Below are 16422 nucleotides of genomic sequence, written 5' to 3'. Positions count from 1 at the left end.
ACCCCCAGAGCCCCCACTCATACCCACTAGACCTCGAAGTCTAACTTACAAATGCAGATCTTTTTTTGGTTACCTAACCTACTTCTTATTCTGCCAATCGCTCAGACAAACAAGTTTGTTTACATTGAGGGGAGATACTGCTGCCTGCTTCTTATTTACAATGTCACCTGAAAGTGAGAAGGCATGGAACTTTTGTAGCCAGCGTTGCAAGGTATTTACATGCTAAATATGCTAAACATTCATATTCCCCTTCATGCTTCAGCCACCATTCCAGAGGACATGCTTCCATGCTGATGATGCTCATTAAAAAAATAATGCATCAATTACATTTGTGACTGGACTCCTTGAGGGGGAGAATTGTATGTTTCCCACTCTGTTTTACCCACATTCTGCACATATTTCATGTTATAGCAGTCTCGGATGATGACCCAGCACATGTTCGTTTTAAGATTTCACTGCAGATTTGACAAAACGCAAAGAAGGTACCGATGTGAGATTTCTAAAAATAGCTACAGCACTCGACCCAAGGTTTAAAATTCTGAAGTGCCTTCCAACATCTGAGAGGGACAAGGTGTGGAGCATGTGTGGAGCATGGTCACCTCATCAGCAGAGGTGACCATGATGGAGTCACAGAATCGCAAGAGAGCTCCAGCATGGACCGAACAGGAGGTACGGGATCTGATCTCTGTATGGGGAGAGGAATCCGTGCTATCAGAACTCCATTCCAGTTTTCAAAATGCCAAAACTTTTGTCAAAATCTCCCAGGGCATGAAGGACAGTGGCCATAACAGGGACCCGAAGCAATGCTGCATGAAACTTAAGGAGCTGAGGCAAGCCTACCAGAAAACCAGAGAGGCAAACGGCTGCTCCAGGTCAGAGCCCCAAACATGCCGCTTCTATGATGAGCTGCATGCCATTTTAGGGGGTTCAGCCACCACTACCCCAGCCGTGTTGTTTGATCCTTCAACGGAGATGGAGGCAACACAGAAACAGGTTTTGGGGACGAGGAAGATGATGATGATGAAGTTGTTCATAGCTCACAGCAAGCAAGTGGAGAAACCGGTTTTCCCAACAGCCAGGAACTGTTTCTCACCCTGGACCTGGAGCCAGTACCCCCCGAACCCACCCAAGGCTGCCTCCCGGACCCGCCAGGTGGAGAAGAGACCTCTGGTGAGTGTACCTTTTAAAATAGCATACATGGTTTAAAAGCAAGCATGTGTAATGATTAATTTGCCCTGGCATTTGCGACTCTCCTGGATGTACTCCCAAAGCCTTTGCAAAAGGTTTCTGGGGAGGGCAGCCTTATTCTGTCCACCATGGTAGGACACTTTACCACACCAGGCCAGTAGCACATACTCGGGAATCATTGTAGAACAAAGCATTGCAGTGTATGTTTGCTGGCATTCTAACAACATCCGTTCTTTATCTCTCTGTGTTATCCTCAGGAGAGTGATATCATTCATGGTCACCTGGTTGAAATAGGGTGCTTTTCTTAAGGGGACATTGAGAGGTGCCCATTCCTGCTGGGCTGTTTGCCTATGGCTGAACAGAAATGTTCCCCGCTGTTAGCCACGGGGAGGGTCTAGCCACGTGGTGGGGGGAGGCAAAATGCGACCTTGGAACGAAAGCACACGTGCTGTGTATGTAATGTTAACAGCAAGGTTTACCGTGAAAGAGTGTAGCCATTGTTCTAGAAAATGTGTCTTTTTAAATACACTGTCTTTTTTTTTTCTCCACCAGCTGCATGTGTTTCAAGGATCACAGGGTCTTCTGCTTCCCAGAGGCTAGTGAAGATTAGAAGGTGAAAAAACGCACTCATGATGAAATGTTCTCTGAGCTCATGCTATCCTGCCACACTGACAAAGCACGGACGAATGCGTGGAGGCAGACAATGTCAGAGTGCAGGAAAGCACAATATGACCAGGAGGAGAGGTGGTGGGCTGAAGAGAGTAAGTGGCGGGCTGACGAGAGTAAGTGGCGGGCTGAAGAGAGGGCTGAAGCTGAAAGGTGGCGGCAGCGTCATGAGAGGAGGCTGCTGGAGGATCAAACCAATATGCTCCAGCGTATGGTTGAGCTGCAGGAAAGGCAGCAGGAGCACAGACCGCCGCTACAGCCCCTGTGTAACCAACCGCCCTCCTACCCAAGTTCCATAGCCTCCTCACCCAGACACCCAAGAACGCAGTGGGGGGGCCTCCGGCCACACAGCCACTCCACCCCAGAGGATTGCCCAAGCAACAGAAGGCTGGCATTCAATAAGTTTTCAAGTTTTAAACTTTTAAAGTGCTGTGTAGCCTTGTCCTTCCCTCCTCCACCACCCCTCCTGGGCTACCTTGGTAGTTATCCCCCTATTTGTGTGCTGAATGAATAAAGAATGCATGAATGTGAAGCAACAATGACTTTATTGCCTCTGCAAGTGGTGATCGAAGGGAGGAGGGGAGGGTGCTTAGCTTACAGGGAAATAGAGTGAACCAAGGGGCGGGGGGTTTCATCAGGGAGAAACAAACAGAACTTTCACACCGTAGCCTGTCCAGTTATGAAACTGGTTTTCAAAGTTTCTCTGATGCGTACCGCGCCCTCCTGTGCTCTTCTAACCGCCCTGGTGTCTGGCTGTGCGTAACCAGCAGCCAGGCGATTTGCCTCAATCTCCCACCCCGCCATAAACGTCTCCCCTTTACTCTCACAGATATTGCGGAGCGCACAGCAAGCAGTAATAACAGTGGGAATATTGGTTTTGCTGAGGTCTAACCGAGTCAGTAAACCGCACCAGCATGCTTTTAAATGTCCAAATGCACATTCTACCACCATTCTGCACTTGCTCAGCCTGTAGCTGAACAGCTCCTGACTACTGTCTAGGCTGCCTGTGTATGGCTTCATCAGCCATGGCATTAAGGGGTAGGCTGGGTCCCCAAGGATAACTATAGGCATTTCAACATCCCCAACAGTTATTTTCTGGTCTGGGAATAAAGTTCCTTCATGCAGCTTTTGAAACAGACCAGAGTTCCTGAAGATGCAAGCCTCGTGTACCTTTCCCGGCCATCCCACGTTGGTGTTGGTGAAACGTCCCTTGTGATCCACCAGTGCTTGCAGCACTATTGAAAAGTACCCCTTGCGGTTTATGTACTCGCCCGCTTCGTGCTCTGGTGCCAAGATAGGGATATGGGTTCCGTCTACGGCCCCACCACAGTTAGGGAATCCCATTGCAGCAAACCCATCCACTATGACCTGCACATTTCCCAGGGTCACTACCCTTGATATCAGCAGATCTTTGATTGCTTTGGCTACTTGCATCCCAGCAGCCCCCACAGTAGATTTGCCCACTCCAAATTGATTCCTGACTGACCGGTAGCTGTCTGGCGTTGCAAGCTTCCACAGGGCTATTGCCATTTGCTTCTCAACTGTTAGGGCTGCTCTCATCTTGGTATTCTTGTGCCTCAGGGCAGGGGAAAGCAAGTCACAAAGTTCCATGAAAGTGCCCTTATGCATGCGAAAGTTTCGCAACCCCTGGGAATCGTCCCAGACCTGCAACACTATGCGGTCCCACCAGTCTGTGCTTGTTTCCCAGGCCCAGAATCGGCATTCTACCGCATGAACCTGCCCCATTAGCACCATGATGCCCACATTGCCGGGGCCTGTGCTTTGAGAGAAGTCTGTGTCCATGTCCTCATCACTCATGTCACCACGCTGACGTCTCCTACTTGTCCGGTATCGCTTTGCCAGGTTCTGGTGCTGCATATACTGCTGGATAAGGCGTGTGGTGTTTAATGTGCTCCTAATTGCCAAGGTGATCTGAGTGGGCTCCATGCTTGCTGTGGTATGGCGTCTGCACAGGTAACTCAAGAAAAAAGGCACAAAACGATTGTCTGCCCTTGCTTTCCTGGAGGGTGGGAGGGAACGGGGGCCTGACGATATGTACCCAGAACCACCCGCGACAATGTTTTAGCCCCATCAGGCACTGGGATTTCTACCCAGAATTCAAATGGGCGGCGGAGACTGCGGGAACTGTGGGATAGCCACCCACAGTACAATGCTCCGGAAGTCGACGGTTACCTCGGTACTGTGGACACATTCCACCGACTACGTGCACTTAGAGCATTTGTGTGGGGATCCCTGCTCTGTCTAGCCCATCATCCGTCCCCAGCTAGGCTTGGGTATGTCGCCTTCCCACCGCGCTAGATCAGACCCAGCTTGTCCAGCTAGCCCCATATCTCCCCCCCACACACACACCGGATCAGACCACTGGGACCAGTGAATCAGCCTGGGTGGGAGGAGGAGCAGGAGAGTGCCAAGCATGGGGGCAGTATGTACCATTGGCCAGGAAGGTTATTGAGCCCCCGGCATGGACTGGGCTGGGGGATGTGGAGCAGCGGGTTAGGCCGGTGCGGCAGAGGGAGCATTCAGCACGGCAGGAAGGTGGTGGAGATGTTGGGCCAATGGCCTACAGGGCTTTCCTAGGGGAACACGGAGACTCCCCTCGTTCCATTTCTCTGTGCGCAGCACAATGTCAGGATGGGAATGGGGCCAGTAGGGGCTCCCCAGGAGGCTGCTTCCCCGGAGCTGGGCTTCATGTTCTTTGCCACGTGAGGCACAGACTGTCCCCCAGACCTCTCCGCAGTGCAATCCTGTGGGGATTGGATGGGCAGGTGCAGCAGGTGGAGAGAGGCGACCTCAGCTGAGACTCAAAGCGAAGGAGACTCGATGAGGCAGAGGCTCAGGGAGCAGGGGCTGTTGGGGAGGAGGCTCCTGCATCTGCAGCAGCAAGGTGAGTGGAGGGAGACCAGGGGCAGGGGGCGCTGGCAGAGCAGGGTGAAGCCCAGAACCCGCAGGGGCTGCCCGCGGAGGGAGCGCTGTAGGAGAGGACTGCGAGCTGGGGCCTGGGGCTTGGGACAGGGCAGCCAGGTTCTCACCTGTCACAATGGCTGGTCGAGGGGTCTGAACAGGTTCCAAACACCCTGCCAGGCTAGCTGGCGTGGCGAAGCTGCAGGTGCCCAGCATGGCGCCCGGGGAGGAAGGGGCCCTGATGGTAGTTGCCTGAGATTGCTGCTCGGCCGGCTGTTCCCTGGGCACTGCTCAGAGCCCACTTAGTTCAGCAGCAAGGCAATGCCAGGCCCCATCTGTGGCCGGGCATGGACACTTCTGTGGCAGCGAGAGATATGACTGGGCCCTAGGATGTCCCGGGCACATGGGCACAAGCCCTGCTCCAGGTGGAGAGGGAGCCCAGAGCCAGGGGGGTAAAAACCAGCCCACCTCCCGATGGCATCATGCTAGGCCCTGAGTCCCCAGGGGCTGGGCATGGGCTGGGCCATTTGAGCAGCAGGGAGGGGCCTCGGCAGGTGCTGACAACTCCCTTCTTCCCCCTTTGCAGTCGGTGCAGGTTTTGATCAATGACTTCCAGGGCACCCCCACCTTCAACTACAAGGCAGCTCACGTCTTCTTCCTCAGCCGTGAGTATTGGGGGTCGGGGGATCCCCCAGCTGGGAGCCTGGGCAGCAGCACATTGGAGCCTGGGGGTGGGGGGGTCTCTCTCTGCCGGCAGGCCAGTGCGCAGCACCCTGATTATGCTCTGCCCTCCTGCAGGGGATGCAGCCCCAGCAGGCCAGACCGAATGACACCACCTTTCCCTTCCCCCCCTTCTCCACCACGGGCCTGCCTCCAGCCAGCACGGCTCACAGACATCTGCAGCGTGTGCCCAGAAAGGCGGCCTCTGGCTACCATTCCCAGCATGCATTGCTCCATCAGTCCCAACTCGGTGGGGGGATGGGACAGCACCAGAATACCCAGTGTGTCAGGGTCAGATCTGCTTCTCCCCATTACAGCGGCAGGGGGACCCCAAGTCCCCGTTCCTCCTTGTGCATCATCCTATGTTATACACTCCGGTCACTCAGCCCTGCGGGGGGGCTGAGGGCAGGGTGTGAGACAGGGGCTGCGTAGGAGAGATTGTGGCTCCCCCTCGCTGCTGATGCTGCAAAAGGCGAGAACCCGGCATGACTCTGGTTCGGGGGGGCTGGACTCATCGTTGACTCCTGTGTGGCCCTGCTGGCTTGCACAGGTTCCCCACAGGCGTGCAGCACTACTGCCCCTGCTGTGCCCGGTCTGGCCCCGTCCGTGGGGGCTGGCGCTGTGCTGGGGGTCCTGAGCCCTGTGCCTGTCACTCCCACCCACTGCCTCTGCCTTGCAGCCTGTCCTGAGCCTCTGTTCAAGGAGCTGAGGAAGTCACGGATCACCAAGGTCATCAAAACCCTCAAGGAGATCAACATGGCCTTCCTGCCTTACGAGAGCCGGGTGAGGGGTGGCCGGGCTTTGGAGGAGCAGGTCCGCGGGGCGGATGGTGACATACGACACCCCACCCTTAGTGTTTCATGTGGCTTGGCGGGGGAAGCTTTCCCTTCTAGGGCCCCGGGTTTGATGCCAGCACAGGGCAGCAGGGACTAGCTGGCTGCTCACACCCTGTGAGACGTGGAATCGCTGGCTTGCACCTGATGGGGATGGTAGATGTATGGGGGAGGAGGGCCCTGCCTCCCTGGCTTTACCAGCTCTTACTGATGGTTTATACTAGGCCTGCAAGACAGCCCGATACTCCACACGCCTGCCCTTTACCCAACCACCCCATCCCCTCCTTGTGTCATCAGTGGATTTCCCCCCTCCTGCCCCTGAGGGGCAGGACTGTGGTGTCAGCCCCATTGCATTGATGGGGAAACTGAGGCACAGAGAGACATGAGCCTGGTCTACACACAAAAGCTTTGTTGGTGTGGGTTTGTTACGGGGACATGAGAGTAAAAATCCCCCCTGTAACTGATGCAGCTGTGCTGGCAGAGCCCCTGGGTAGGTGCCGTTACGCTGGCAAAGCAGTCCTTTCGCCACTCTAGCTGATTTCATCTGGGGTACCGGTGCCAGCTGTGCCAAGAGAAGCTTTGGCTGGTAGAAGCTGAGTGTCCGTCAGGAGGCTTTGCTGGCTCACCCGTCCCGTTGCGCCAGCAAACCCTTCATGGGCCGATACTATTTATTGGTGTCCAAGCACGTTTGTCCCCATGGCTCGTTCTGTTCGGCCAGTGAAATAAGCAACAGCGGCAGACGCACCTTGATGCCGGGTTTGCCCGTGGCTATGCTGGGGCTTTTGCCAGACTAGAAGCGTCGCCAAGCCCCCTCCCCCAACATTGAGGGCACCTGGGAGTCTGCAGCCAAGTAATGACCTGAACCTGGGGCATCTTCATCCCAGGCTGGTACATGAATCTCTGGCTCGCTATCCCTCTACCACAACAGGAGTGACACTGGCAAAGGGATCTCTCCCTCACTAGGGGCTCGCTACAGCTCCACCAGGCTGGCCTGATCCAACAGCGCGTCTATGGGGCACAGCTGGCCTGGCTGCAAGCAGTTGGCACCGGGGTCTGATCTCTGCTCTCCCCTGTCCCCAAGGTGTACTCCCTGGACAGGCCATAGAGCTTCCACAACTGGTTCAGCCCCTACCGCTTTTTCGAAAAGAACAAGCAGATGGAGAATCTGGCAGAGCAGATTGCCACATTGTGTGAAACCCTGGAGGAGTATCCAGCCATCCGTTACAGGAAGTGAGTGTGCCCAGGGGGAGGGGTACCCAGCTATCCCCTATAGGAAGTGAGTGTGCCATGGAGAAGTACCCAGCCATCCTCTACAGGAAGTGAGTGTGCCCAAAGGGCAAGGGTACCTGGTTACCTCCTACAGGAAGTGCATGTGCCCCTGGGGGAGGAGCTGTTTCTGACCCACAGGGTTTGTCTTTGCTGCAGGGACCATGAAGATAACTTCCACTTGGCGCACGCTGTGCTGGCCAAACTCAAGGTGTTCAAGGCATACGAGCCCAGCATGGGAGAGGTGAGCGAGCTGTGTTGGCCACGCCCTTGCCATGGGACAGAGCCGCGGGGGAGCACATGAGAAGTAGAAGGAAGGAGGAGTGATTTAGAACCTGCTTGGAGATCCTGGCGGGGGGAGGGGTGGGGTCTAGACACCCTTGGAGATCCTGAGGGGTTGGCAGAACAATAGCATTCCCTGTGTGGCTGGATTAATGGCCCCAGCCCTTCTCTAACACTGGCTGTGGGCAGATCTCAAAGTGCTCTACAAAGGCTAGTGTCCTTATCCCCTCTGTATAGATGGGGAAACCGAGGCACCAACTGGGGAAGTGTGTGCCCAGCATAATCTCTTTGTTTATAAACAGGGCAGTTCGGTCACAGAACTAAGCTTCGCACGCAGAGCCTCTTCCACACCTGGACACTCCTGTCTGTGTGTGCTCCTACACCCATCACCATGGTATCAGAATCTCACTAATGAATTCAGCCTCCCAGGGGAGGCAGGGTGGCCTGTGTTACAGAAGGGAAACTGAGGCATACAGGGAGTCTGCCAGAGCAGGAATAGAACCCAGCTCTCCCGAGCCTTAGCCACAAGTCAGCCCTGGCCTGTGGGCTTCCCCTAGCTCCTGCCATCCCCGTCCCACCCCCAGCAGAGGGCAGCTGCAAACCCACCCTGCCCTGGATTCTCACACGGGAAACCCACTAGCTCCTGCCCCCCCTAGGAGAAGCAAAGTGATGTAAAATCCAAGGCCTGCCCAGATCTCTCTCTCCTGTCGCCTCTGCTCTTACTTCCAGCCTTTGCTGAGTTGCTGGGAGACTGTGCACCTGTGACCAACTGGGAATGTTTGTAATATCTTTTATGAATCTGATGCGTGCCTCAGTTTCCCTATATATTTCCTGGCTTCTCTGGCAGAGGGTGAAGGGGAAGGATTCTCGGGGAAGGTAAGAGTCATGCGGGGCGGGGGGGGCGGTGTCACCTCCCTGTCTTGGTGAAATGAAGAGAATCCAACACAGATCAGCCTGGGGGCCAGAAAGACCGTGCCAGCTCCAATGACTCCTGGCTGGATGCTCCCAGCAGGGAATTGGAGCAGGGCCCCCAGCTCGAGAACACAGGGTTGGGAAGGTTTGAGCTGGGGGATGAGTGCGGGAAGCTGGGAGCTCTCGCCTGAGAACTGACCAAGGTCAGGCCGAGGCCTGGTCTACACGAGGCAATTGGGTCGGTGCCACTGTGTCGCTCGGGGGTATGGGAAAGGCAGCATCACTGAAGCGGAGCAGCTGAAGTTGTTTACATGTAGACAGGCCCTGAGTGAGAGACCCGGAGCTGAAAACAGGTTTATCTGCAGCTCGGCCGGGCTCTGGGCTGACCAGAACGGCCTCTTGCTTTAACCTTCAGTGGGCTGGGCTGCCCAGGCTGGGGTCCAGGTGCCTAAGAAACCCGACTGTTCTGACAACGCTGGGTGAGTGGCCCTGTCACCCGGGCAGAGGGGCGTCGGGCCCTGCGGAGTGGACGGGTCTCTACCAGGATCTGTCCCAGCTGGAGTCGCTGGGCAGGGCTCACGGGGTAAAGACTAGTGGTTCAGTCTCAGGAGGTGGGGAGGCCATGTGGCCTGTCCTGGAGGAAGAGAGAAACCTGTTGGGGTCTGGCACAGCAAAGGGCTTCCTCCAGAGACTTCCACAGCTGGGACCCTGGCACCGACCCTGTGGATCCATGACTGCACCATTCCTCTCTACTTTCCCATCGACCAAGACAGTGTTCACTAGTGGATAGAGCCCTGGACTGGGACGGGCGACCCGGGCTCTATTCCCAGCTGGGTGACCTTGGGCAAGTCACCTCCCCTATTTACCTCTCAGTTTCCACATCTGTAAAAGGGGGATAATGCTACCAGTCTCGGGCAGGGGGGCCCCCCTCTGGGATAGCTGGCTGCCATGGCACAGATGCTCTGTAACTCACAGCTGGCAGCACAGGCCTGCCTCCAGAGGGGAGCCTGGCACACACCTGGCTGCCCAAACCATCTACCCAGGGAAGAGACTGACAGCATGCTTGTTAACCACCGGAGCTACTTGCTGCAGCAGAGCTGGCTCCAGCCTGCAGCCCCAGTCTGATCTGGGCTATTCTCAGGAGCTGATAGCGGCGCTGGGGAGGGAAAATCCTGCTCTGTGCACACCCTGCTGCTGTGACTCCCATTGAGTCCCCCCAGGGATATTCCTGAGGCTCTTGCCAAGCCTCCCTGTCACAGGTGAAAGCACTATCCCCATGTTACAGGGGGGGAAACTGAGGCATGGAGCAGCATGCCAGGAGTAGGTGGCAGAGGCAGGAATAGGAATAGCCCAGATCAGGGGGACGGGGGCTCCCATTGCACTGCCAGGGGGAACTAGAGAGACCCCTGACCCCAGCGCCCGAGAGAACCTGTTGAGGGAGGAGCAGCAAGAACCTAAATTCGATCATTAACTGTGTGGGGTTCAGTGGGTTAGAGCGGATGGTGCTGGGAGCCAGGACTCCTGGGTTTTATGCTCAGCTCTGGGAGGGCAGTGGGGTCTAGTGGGATAGAGGGGGCCTGGGAGCCAGGACTCCTGGGTTTACCCCCAGCTTTGAGAGGGCTGGGAAGAGCAGGATCTCAGGATTTGATCGGGGAACTAGGACTTCTGGGGCCACGGACTTGTGTGCCTGGGCTGTGGGTGCATCCCAGGGGTGCTAGGGCTGACCTGTCTGTCCCCGTGCAGGTGTGGACAAGGAGAACCTCACCAAGCTGATCCGGCATGCCAACATCCAGCAGCAGAGAGACATCATCCACAACATGCTGTTCTGGGCATCTCTCTCACGCCTGGGGTAAGGGACTGGGGCCAGGGGCCAGCAGCTGTCCCCGTGCCAGGGGGCAGATCTGTGCTGCACAGGGGAGCCCAGGCCATCCTGGAGGTGCCACCCTATGGCAGTGACCTACTCCCAGCACAGAGGTGGCCTCTGTCCCTGTACAGTGGGGTGACGCCCTCCCCATATGAGGGTGACCCCCGAGTTACTCCCCATCTGGGGTGACTTCTTCTGCCCTGGCAGAGGATACTGGGAGTCAGGACCTCAGATTGCCAGCGACTGGAGCTGGTGACCACTGCTTGGGGTGGCCATGCGGCGAATGGGGGGAAGCAGCTCTGTTCTCCCATCAGTCTCTCTCTCTCTCTCTCTCTCTCTCACTCAGTGATCCATTCTGTTTTCTCTGCCTCTCCCCTGCCAGCCTGGCTGGCGTGACTCAGGTAGGCCACGCTCTCCCTGTCTGCCCCCGTTCCCACCCCGCACCTCCTCCCTGCTGCCTCTCACCCCCTCTCCCTTCCTCCCCCAGAGCAGGCAGCTGTGACCGAAGAGGAAGGCGCGGCTGGAGTCCAGCTACCAGCTCTCCCACTGGATCCCCATGCTCAAGGACATCATGGAGGTACCGGGCCATCTGCTTCCTGGCCTTGGGGACTGGGGTCACAACTGGCAGGCTGGGCCCAAGGGGGTGGTTTGGGGTCAGCCATGTGTAGAGCCCTGCATATCCGCGCCCCATTTCTGTGGATAGTGGATCGGCTGCAAATACAACCGTGCAGGGCTCTACTCCCCAGCAGCGCCTGGCCCGCGGCATCCAGCTCAGGCAGCCCGGGGCACGCAGGGCACTCGGGGCCGCCGGCCCGCAGCCAGTGGCTAGGCAACACGTCGGAGTTGGGGCTGTCCGGCACCCACTCGCCCCACCGCGCGGCTTCCTGTCCAGCAGCTCGAGCAGCACCGGTGTCCCCACCAGCTCCTGAGCAGCAGGATTTGGGATTGGAGAGGGTGAGGCCCTGGCACCCCACCCCTCCACCCCACTGTGATGCAACATGCTCTGCTGCTGCCGTGTACGCTCGTGACCCCCCAGGAGCGGCACGTGATGAGAAACCCCTTCCCCCCCAGTCCCCACCCCCTCCACACTGCCCCTTCTCCTCAAGACCCCGCCCCCACACTGCCCCTTCTCGAGACCCCGCCCCCTCCAAGCTGCCCCTTCTCCTTGAGACCCTGCCCCCTCCACACTGCCTCTTCCCTGCAAGACCCCTTCCCCACCCTCGCTAGCTGCTGCTGGTGTGGATGCGGATACAGGTAAAAGGCGGCTTGTGGATTGCAGGCTGATGCACATCCACATTTTTGTATCTGCGCAGGGCTCTAGCCATGTGAGGGGCTCATCAGCGAGTCCTCTCCTTCTGCCATCCTTAGGGGTCTTAAATCATAGACACGAGTGCAGGGGAGTTGTCTTACCCGGTGCTGAGATGCTGCCAGCTCTGGGGTGGGGCATGGGCAGTATATACAGGGGTTCCTCACCAGGGCTGAATTCTTCCTAAGGAGTGGCGGGCAGCTGTTAACAGCCGCCCAGCAGCGCTGCCCAAGAGTCTAGGGCAGGAGGTGATCAGTGTGTGGGGCTGGAAGTGCAGAGGATCCAGGCAGCACACTGTCATGACTGGCACTGGAATCTGAATGGCTGGCAGGGTCCTTGGCCTAACCTCCAGTGAGGAGCAGCTGTGTGACGTTCATCTAAAGGCTGAACTCCTGCAGCACAGTACTGGTCACTGACTGAACTGGGAGAGCACCCCCTGCAGAGCCCCCCGCCCACTCCCTGGGGTCATAGAGCACCCTCTGCTGACTCACTCGCACCTCCCAGCACCCAGTGGCTTTTCCTTAGAGGTCTCCTATCCAAGCACTGCCTGGGCCCAAACCTGTTTAGCTTGTGAAAGGTGACATGGTCACTCCTTCCCCCCACCCTTGCTGGGGGCTGAGCCCCTCATCACCCAGTCCTGTGGGGCACTCCTCAAGGGGGTGGGGGGCACACTTAGTTGCCTTCAACCTACTGGCTTGGGGCTCCTCCAGGCCAAGAATTAACCCCCCGACCAGAGCTCCTGTCCCTGGCAGATCACAGGTGGGAGGCTCCCAGGCCCCTGTTCCAGCATTGTGATGGTTCCTCCTGTGGGATTTTGGAGCAGGTAGTTGCGGTAACCTCAGTCCCATGCATAATCCAATCAGGGGCGCCCCCTTCTGCGCCAGCCGCAGCTTGGCAGGCCTTAAGCTTCCCTGTACAAGTCAAAGCAGCGGACTAATGTAAAAGCCCCTATTATGTGGCATTAGGATGTATCATAGCCTGGGCCCCCTGTGTGGCTGGGACAAACCTCATGGAGCAAGAGGCAGGGCCTGGATCTGCCCGCAGCAGGGAAGGGGCACTGAGGGCAGCCCCCTGCCTCCCCCACCCCAAGTGAGGGGCCCTGGATCCGGCTGCAGGAGGTCTCTGCCCTCCCCATAACGGTGGATGGGTAGGGAGGTCACAGCAGGGCACTGAGCAGCTGAGGGGGATGTGGGGAGTTGGGGGCATCACTGGAGGAGTCAGCGTGCTCTTTGCTGGCTCCCCATGCCCCACCCTGGAAAGTGGGCCCCAGGCTGCTCCCCCCCAGGGACCCAATCATTGAGTAAGGAGCCATCTCAGCCCCTCCGCCCCAATGGGGCCTGGCTTGGCCACCAGGTCAGAGGTTCCTGCTGCTTGGCCCCTGCTGATCTGTCCTCCCCCGCCAGGACATCCTTGAGGACAAACTGGACAAGAGTCTGTGGCCCTTCGTGTCAGACCCGGTCCCTACCACCAGCTCCCAGGCTGCTGTCAGGTAAGGCTGAGCCTGGCTGGGCTGTGGACAGCAGAGCCCTGACACACACACCCCAGGGTGTGGGAGCCTCTGTGCCTGGGAGTGCATGGCCAGGGCCCTGCCCTCTGCAAGGGAGGGGGTGCCCAAGAGCCTGGAGCCCTGGACCCCTCTTACCATGTCCCCCACGCCCCAGCAGTCCCTCAACACACCAGGGTCCAGGATAGAGGAAAGGGACTGGACGAGCTTTAGACAGCACCCCCAGCCCAGGGCAGGTGCCACCCTCCCCTACTCCCTTCTGCCTGCTTTGGGACTCCTGTCCCACTGCCTTGGGCAGGGCCTGCCTCCCATCCTCCTCCAGGCCCTGCCCTTCCATGCGGCATTCCCTCAGCGAGCCCCTAGTATCCACACTGCCCCTCTCTCCCCCCAGCCCCCGCTTTGGGCAGTGCCCACCCCTACACCTGGCATTCCCTCAGCGAGCCCCTGGGATCCACACTGCCCCTCTCTCCCCCCAGCTCCCGCTTCAGGCATTGGCACAAGAACAAGCCAGAGACTGAGTACCAGACGGGCCCACGCCTCATCATCTACGTGCTGGGTGGGGTGTCCATGTCTGAGATGCGCTGCGCCTACGAATTGACCGCGGCCACCAGGGGCAAGTGGGAAGTGGTGATCGGTGAGTAGGGCGAGTCCTGGGGGGAAGGGTGGCTGGAATGCCCAGGTCAGGGACAGTTGGGACCCCCTGGGCGGGGGAGACCCTAAAACTGCCTGCCCAGCACCCACAGGGGGCCCATGCTACCCTCTGTCCTCCCGCACCCAGGGGTCTGGGAACAGATGTGCTTGTCCCACAAGGCCTGTATCTAGCCACCTGATCTCCTGGCTCCCCAGGCCTCTCATTGCCCAGGGACCATGTGTGGGGGCCCAGTCAGACACCCCCAGTAACTCCCATAGGGATATGGCTCACCCCCTGCACACACCCCTCGAAGACCCAAGGGTGAGGAACACTGTCAGCGCGTGGATTCTTGCCTGGCTGTGCAGGGTACAGCGGCACGAGGGGTGCAGTGCCAGGCCACAGTGTAGGCATATTCCAATATTTGTGATTCTGTTCATAAGAAATTGTAAACCTGCAATATTGATTTATAATATTTATTAAATCTGCATTTATAATTCTTCTATTTGACATAATTGTAAATCTGCAATATTGATTTACAATTCTGAATTAAAGCTTGCAAACCGTACCTTGCAAACCGCTCAATTGGCTTTGCTTTCTCTAAATTGATACTTTCTCTCACTTGTTATTAAGATTGACGCTTGTAAAACTAAACCGCTCATATTGATTCTGAATTGATACTTTCTCACTTGTTATTAAGATGGACGCTTGTAAAACTAAACTGCTCAATTTGACTCTGAATTGATACTTTCTCACTTGTTATTAAGATGGACGCTTGTAAAACTAAACTGCTCAATTTGACTCTGAATTGATACTTTCTCACTTGTTATTAAGATGGACGCTTGTAAAACTAAACTGCTCAATTTGACTCTGAATTGATACTTTCTCACTTGTTATTAGGATGGACGCTTGTAAAACTAAACGGCTTAATTGACTCTGCTTTCTCTGTATTGGCGCTTTCCATTGATTGTAATGGAGATTGACATGCTTTTAACTAACTTCACTTTATGTTCAATTGGCTCTACTTTGCAAACGGATACTTTGTAATGGAGATTGACATGCTTGCTTGTAACACCCATGAAGAACTGCAAATTGGAGCGGCGCTCATAGAAATGTCACATAGAGACTCCCACCTTCTATAGTTTGGATCAGGAATGTTAAAAAAACGGGGAGTCTCAAATAAATAACACCTTTGTATAATAAAAGAAAGGCAATACCGAAGGAATGTCAAGAGACAGGGAGTCTCAAATAAAATAACAATACTCGGTGAAATGAGAAATGTGTTTTTTTATTAAAGTAAGGAATGTATGTGAATGAATGGTGGGTTTTGAATAAACAGGGAAGTGCCAGCCTAGGAATTTAACATCGATTGGCCGAAGAAGACGCCAGGTGGAGACAACCAGAGAACCCCACCGGAGGGCAAACTGGGATCCACCCGACCAATTCAAAGGATGAAGAAAGCTGATGAGCACCTGACAGCCGTCCTGGAGCAGTCATGACTGACAATATGACAAAGCAAATTCCACGGACTGGCATAGGAAGAAATTCCTATAAAAATGGACACTAAGGACTGAGAACTTTGAGTCTCCAGTTCTGCCACTACCCTTCAGGAGCATCGGATGCGCATCTGACACGGACTCGGCTCCACTCTCGTGTACAGGTTACCTGGCCAGTACCCTGTCACGAGCAACCTCTAGGCTGGTAACTATAAACCCCTATGCAGAACTGGTATGAATGAATGAATGAATGAATATAGATATATATATAATTAAGTAAGGAATAAGTAACGATAGGACAGTGTGAGTTTTATATTTCTTTATTATATTTACAATAAATGTGGCATTTTGCCTTTTCCCTTTAATAAGATCCTGCTGGTTTTTATTTTATTGGTACAACAACAGGGGGTAGGAGAGAGTCCCTCCCCTCCTGCACTAGAGCAGGGTCCAGCTGCAAGGATGGGGGTGATGGTGATGCCAGCCTCATACCCGCCCCACTGTGCCCACCGCTGCCAACCACCTCTCTCTCCCCCAGGTTCCAGTCACATCCTGACCCCCAAGCGCTTCCTGGATGACATCCAAACCCTCAACCAGCTGGACCCCGAGGAGGCCTAGAAGCAGCCCCCTCCCCCCAGAGACTCTGCCCCCCACAGCTCCAGCTCGCTGTCCCCAGCTCCACCTCCTCTTCTCAACAAGGCACCTTCCCCCCTACTCCTGGCTGCGGTGTCAGTTCTTGGGGGGGGAGAGGGGGGGAGGGAACGACTCCTTGGCTGTTAGGGCAGAGGGCAGGCCAGGCTCCCTCCCTCTGGCACAGCCTCTAGGGCTGTCACCCTTT

At 56.1% G+C, this 16422-nt stretch overlaps 1 pseudogene; it reads left to right on the top strand.

Annotated features, from left to right (window-relative positions):
• The first annotated feature begins 4990 nt into the window (after positions 1-4990).
• On the top strand, positions 4991-16202 carry LOC144277878 (syntaxin-binding protein 2-like; annotated as a pseudogene).
• The last annotated feature ends 220 nt before the right edge of the window (positions 16203-16422 follow it).

Source organism: Eretmochelys imbricata, chromosome 20, assembly GCF_965152235.1.
Source record: "Eretmochelys imbricata isolate rEreImb1 chromosome 20, rEreImb1.hap1, whole genome shotgun sequence".
NCBI lineage: Eukaryota > Metazoa > Chordata > Testudines > Cheloniidae > Eretmochelys > Eretmochelys imbricata.
Note: the sequence above shows the minus strand (reverse complement) of the source record. Positions and strands in the feature narration are given on the sequence as shown.